This window comes from Marmota monax, unplaced genomic scaffold (genome assembly GCF_021218885.2).
Source record: "Marmota monax isolate L192 unplaced genomic scaffold, Marmota_monax_Labrador192_F-V1.1 WCK01_AAM20220418_F8-fsc00018, whole genome shotgun sequence".
NCBI classification, from domain to species: domain Eukaryota; kingdom Metazoa; phylum Chordata; class Mammalia; order Rodentia; family Sciuridae; genus Marmota; species Marmota monax.
In genome coordinates this window covers 6,713,735-6,719,734 of record NW_026692201.1, presented here as the reverse complement: position 1 = coordinate 6,719,734, position 6,000 = coordinate 6,713,735, and the positions used below count along the sequence as shown (strand labels likewise).

The 6,000-nt window shown below is 49.8% G+C and overlaps 1 protein-coding gene across 3 annotated transcripts in view; it reads left to right on the top strand.

Moving 5' to 3' along the window:
• Positions 1-1,935: 1,935 nt before the first annotated feature.
• Lhfpl2 (LHFPL tetraspan subfamily member 2) overlaps positions 1,936-6,000 on the top strand; it is a 155,417-nt gene continuing 151,352 nt past the window's right edge. For all 3 annotated transcript variants that reach the window (XM_046427603.2, XM_046427587.2, XM_046427592.2), the window contains exon 1: positions 1,936-2,297. The gene's annotated coding sequence lies outside the window, so the exon portion shown is untranslated. The remainder of the gene's footprint in view (positions 2,298-6,000) is intronic.

Sequence of the window (6,000 nt, the reverse complement as noted above, 5' to 3'; positions counted from 1 at the left end):
CAGATGCAAGTGTTCCCAGTACTATAATGTATTGCACCACCAAGTAACAGCAACTGCAAAACAGAGCGGAATGCATTGAGATGTGGAGAACACATGGTGCTGGGTCTGATGCCCATTTGCTCTATGTTCTCTATCGAATTGGTTTGGTCATGAGTTCCAACTTGGGAGGGTTTATGGGAAGAGGGTGCAGAGCAGAGGGTTTTCCTTTTATTGATTTTGGGTTTTTCTTCCCCACTCAGCAACCTCAAACTAATCTTCTTACAATCTCTTCAACAGTTACCTTCATCACTTTATAAAGGTAAAGCCCTATACCTATATTTACTGTAATATTTATTAGGAATTTAACATGGCTCATAAACTCTGCTAGTATGTGTTTTGGAATGGATGCTGTTTTTGTTAATGCTCTGGTTGCAATGTTACATAGATTTTGAGTAATTTATTCCTAACCTTATTTGCCCCATAAGCCCTGTTAACTTGAGAGTGTGATTTTTGCAAATGGGAAGAACACATACATCCTTTTAGGGTAGAAATGCAGTGCTGCAAACTTCATTTTCAATGAAGACAAGTGGGATTTGGCCATGGGAGATGTTCTGGAAAGAGCACCAGCAACTCCCACGTGAATAAAAGCATGGGCCCTTCTATGGGCAGGAGAGGATTCTCTGACAGAGTGCCAGGATCTGAGGCTCTGACGAATGGGTAATATGGGATGGAGCAGTTGTTGCATGGTTTCGAATAGTTGAGTTTTTAAAGAATTTAGAATTTTCTCTGGCAAAATGCCTGAAAGAATTTCTGGAGCAAGAAGTTGACTACCCCCTGTGGTGTTCTAGAGGCATTAACCTGTAGATACGGCAGATGGATGCAAGTGCAGAGAAGGGCAGAGTAGGTAGCCAGGCAGGCCACTGAAAACAGACGGTGGCAGAGGACTTGGAAAGGACGGGTAATTGGAAAGAAGTTAATAGTGAAGAACCAGTGAGAACCCACTGGGGAGGAGAGGGTCCCAAAATTGATTTCTGATCTGGGTCTGTGTGAATCGGGGATAGAAGTATTCTTGACAAGAGGCTGAGAAGTTGGGGGAAAGAAGGAAGTCTGACAGGAAAAAGAAAAAAAAAAAAAGACAAAGAAGGGTCTGCTTGGTTAAGTGCTGTGTCCCAGCGTTTCAACCACAGTGAATACTGGCACTTTAGCTAGGGGCCATTTGACTTTTGCTTCCACCCCTGGGGGCGGTGGTGGGGAATAGTGCGTGAGTCCCCCCTCTCTGGACAAGGATGCCTTTTTAGACTGTTGCGTTTTGGATATTCATCGTTCAAGTTCCGACGGAGGAGGATGTTCCAGGATCCCAAGCATCCTTCTTAGGAATACTCCGTAACTACTGGCACTGAGTTTCCTCACCTAGAGCCTCAGGACACGGAAACTTGTTAGTGGATCTTCCTCTGCAGAAGACAACGGACCCCAGCCCACTTTCCCACTTCGGATTCCTGGGGCCCCTGGACTGACGCTTTGGCAGTCTGGCCGGGGTCGGGGGAATTGCTCCCCGCCCCCAAGGGCCCGCTTTCGGCTCCAGGAGCGCCCCTCTCACCCAGGGCTGCGATCGCGCCGCTCCCCGCCTCTGGAGCCCAGTCGTGCGCACTCCCGGCGCTCGTGGGACGGTTTCTCAAAACTGCCCCCAGAGGTTCCCCGGCCGGGCTCAGGGGACTCTCGCACAACCCCAGAGGCGCCGCTGCCGCCCGGTCGGCGCAGTGACCGCTCCCGGGCCCCTGCGCCCCAGCCCCTCCTCCTGGGGATCCCCTGTCGCCAACACCCTCCCGGGCCTCGCAGGACACTCCCCTACGGAGGCCGGGCCTCGGCTGCTCGCCCGCCCGTCGGCCGCCCCCGCCCCGCCCCGCGCCCGCCTCGGGAGAGCCCCGGGCTCCGACCCCTCCCCCCGGACGCCCGGCCAGCGAGCGGGACTTCAGCGGCGATGGTGACTGGGCAGCGGCGCGGGGCCGGGCCCAGGGCTGGGAGGCTCGGCTACCTCTTTCTCTCGCTGCCCCCGCCCCTCCTCCTCCCCCTGTCGTGCTAGCCCCGGCGGCGGCTGCCCAGCTCGGCGCTCTCGCCTCGCCGCCTCCTCCCCCACGCCACGGACCCTCTCCCTCCCCGCCTTCGCCCCCTCCTCTCCCGCCTACTCCGCTCTCCTCCCTCCTCCTCCTTTCCCGAGCGGCCAGCCGGGGCACGAGAGAGGTGGCAGTGAGGAGGCGTAACGGAAAGCCCCTGCTAGGGGAAGGCTGCGGGCTCTGAGCCTGAAACTGCGCTGAGGCCGGGTGAGTTGGAGACGCCGGGCCCCGCGCGCGCCCGAAGCCTGGCCAGGTGGGCGCCGGGCGGCGCACGCGGAGCCGTCGCGGCCGGCAGAGCCCGGGCTGCGAGCACCGCGGCGGGCGCGGGAACTTCGCTTTGCTCCCCGGGAGCCCGCCGGGCGGGAAGGGGTTCGTCTTCCCACCCGCTGAAGGTGCAGCGGGACGGGTGTCGGATGCCAAAATGGGAAGGGAGCCGTTGCTTCTCTCCGTGCCACAGCTGCCGGCCGCAGAAGTGGAAAAAGTTGTTCCTGGAACGGCGTCTTCCAGGCAAGCCGGCGCGAGCCCAGCTCTACCGCCGCCGCTGGCGGGCTTCGACCGGCGGCGACTGCGGGGCTGGTGGCGCGCGGGTCCTGGGCGCAGCTTGGCGCCGGGCTGGGGCGCGCCTGGCACCGCGCCCTGGGGCCGTCCCGTGGTCATCCCCGCCGGGCCTGGTCTGTGGCGTGTTGGTCTCGCCGGCCACAGACGTCAGCTGCTTCTCTGATCTAGGCTGCATTTTTGTGGGCAGCGCAGTGATTGGGGGTGCGGGCTGGAGGAGGTGGGCGGAGAGTGGGGAAGACCACATCTGGGATGGGTGAAGGGCTGCGAGAGATTCTGTGAGTTTCCAGGCAGTTTTCTTTTGTGTGTGTGTGTGTGTGTGTGTGTGTGTGTGTGTGTCTGTCTGTCTTTTCTCTTCCATTTAGAGGTCCAGTGATCTTTGAATTGAGAAAAACGGAAGGGTTTTCTTCAGTCCGGTTCAACTTTTTCATTATTTCAGGAGAGTCTTGAGTTTGGTGAAAGTCAGAGTAAGGACGAATTTATCATCCGTCCTGGTCCTCGTTCCTACCGGGCCATTTCCTGTAGTTCCAGTTTTCTCTGCTGTGATTGTGCTTGTGCCTGTAGGTTACCCTCCGTGATCCACACAGAGAAGTAGAACCACGTAGACAAGTGTGTGTTGGAGTCAGAGAGTGGAAAGGTGGGGGGGAGCCATAGAGTAACCAGGGTTATTTGATGTGATGTTTATAATCTGCACTTGTTGCATTTGCTTTACTGGCTTGAGAGCTCTATCCTGCCAGGTTGAAGAGGAGTCGGAGGCTCATTTCTTTGGTGATTTTTCTTGGTATTCCTGATTCTTTCCTTTTTGGTTCTCTTTTAAAGGCTAACCCCTTTAAATTTAAGAGAGAGAGAACACATCTTGTTTTAATCAGCTTTTTCATCGCTGTGACTGAAAGACCTGACAAGAACAATTTTAGAGGGGGAAATTGTATTTGGGGCTCAGGGTCTGAAAGGTCTCAGTCCATACAGGGGGACTCCATTGCTCTGGGCTCAAGGTGAGGCAGAACATCAATGCAGCAGAATGTGAAGGAGGAAAGCGGCTCAGGACATGAAATCAGGAAGCAAAGAGAGAGATTCCACGCATCAGCAACAAAATATGTACTCCAAAGGCATGCACCCAGTGACCCACCTCCTCCGGCCACACCTTACCTGACTATGGTTACCACCCACTTAATCCCTATCAGTGGACTAATAGACTGATTAGGTTAAGGGGCTCATAACCCAATCATTTCACCTCTGAATATTCTAGTATTGTCTCATGAGCTTTTGAGGGATACCTCATATCTAAACCATCACCCATGTTAAATGGGAAGATTAAATGTTTTAAAAATAAGATAAATAAAATTGAGATTTTTTTTTTTTTGCTGTTGGAGTGATAGACTTGTTAATAGTCCATGTTCAAAATCTGATGCTAATGAGACATTTAAAGGGTTTAAAGTAATACCAGATAAAATACTATCTTAAAATAGTATTATAGTGTTATTCCCTATGTGGTTGCACAGAGAGCAAACAGCATACCTGTTATGATTTGCAGCAGGTGCAGCAAACATTTTATACCAGGAAAAAGACATTGTGAGTTGTAGGAAAGGAGGGGAACTCATTTGTCTTCAGAGCATTCCAATTAGGAAGAATAATTACTGCAAATGAACATTTGTGAGTGTAATTTGAGTCATGATATGTGAGCCAGTAATTTATCTATAGGAAGGAAGAAGGATCTTTGTAGAAGAGAGCAAAGTGATGCCTTTTGGAAAAAGTAAACGGACACAATTTAATTGATGGCACCTGCTGACAGCAGAGATGGGTAAACTTGAATTAAAGAGATTTGCTCTACGTAGGGTTTGGGTGGAGAAGGGAGGAAAGATTCATAGTAGGTGATGATAGTAAAACTGTGTGTTGGAGTCAGAGAGTGGAAAGGTAGGGGGAATCCTAAAAGCAATATTTATTCATGCTCCACCAGTCTAATTCTTGGGCTAATTCCTTTTTTTCCTCACATTTTTTAATTGGTACATTATAGTTGTACACAACGATGGAATTTGTTGTTACACATTCAGACATGCACACAATATAACAACTTGGCAAATATAATTTCATATATATGTATTTTAATAAGCATTATATGTAGCTTCTCAGATTCATTACTGTAAACAATTGACAAAGTAAGAGACCAAAATTTAGGAGACAGGTTCAGTCTGTTGAGTTCCCAGATGTGTTCTGTTTTAGTCAACTTTTTCACTGCCATGACCAAAAGACCTGACAAGAACAATTTTAGAGTAGGAAAAGTTTATTTTGGGGCTCAAGGTTTCAGAGGTCCATCAACATCAGGCTCCATTCCTTAGGGCCTGAGGCCACACAGAACATCATGGTGGAAGAGTGTGGTGGAGGGAAGCAGCTCAACATCACACCCGGAAGGAGAGAGCTGTGCCCAATAAGACAAAATATATACCCCAAAGGCATGCCTCCATGGACCTACCTCCTCCAGCCACACCCCACTGCCTATGATTCCCACATAGTTAATCCTGTCAGGGGAATCAATTTAATTTTAGTTTAAACCTTTTTATTAACCCAATCATTTCATCTCTATAAACTTTCTTGCATTGTCTTAGTCATGAACTTGTGGGGGACACCCAGTATCTAAACCATAACATAGTCATTTATTACCTGAACCTAGTTATTTAATTACTCTTTGTCTCAATTTCTATGTCCATATCATGTTAGTGGTAAATAGTTTAATAATCACCTTGAGACATTCTTGTAGTTTTATCTTCTCAGGGGGCAGATGCTGGAGGATCACAAGTTCAAGGCCAGCTTGGGCAACTTAGTGAGACCCTATCTCAAAATTAAAAGGACTCGGGATATAGCTCAATGATAGAGGACCCCTGGGTTCAATCCCTGATTCCCTGCTCCCCCAAGTCACCTTGAGGATTAACTGCTAACTTTCATAGAGGACATAGCATAGCTCCTTACCCTAAGTGTCAGGAAATGCTAATGATTCAGTATTCCCAATCCTCAGGAAAAAGGGAAATGTAAAGATACCTGACTTTAGGATATGCAACTGAGTGGAGGCTATACCCATGCTCATGATCATCCACATCAGGAACACCTGATCTTTCTAGAACTTGCAGGCTACTTCCTTTGGCCCTTCCTGATCAGCCTTTTCTGGACCTGCATTTCCAGAGAGTGTGTAGTGCTGGCTCTGTGTGGGTCTGAACTGCAGCACCGACATGACCTGTAATTCCAGGTCTGACTGCCCTTGCAGCGGCAGATTCCCAGGTCCCTTCAAAGTAAACATCCAAATTTCTTTTGAGAAAGGAAAAGGAGGGGGAAAAAAAGCCATAGTTGTGGATATGGTTAAGTGCTT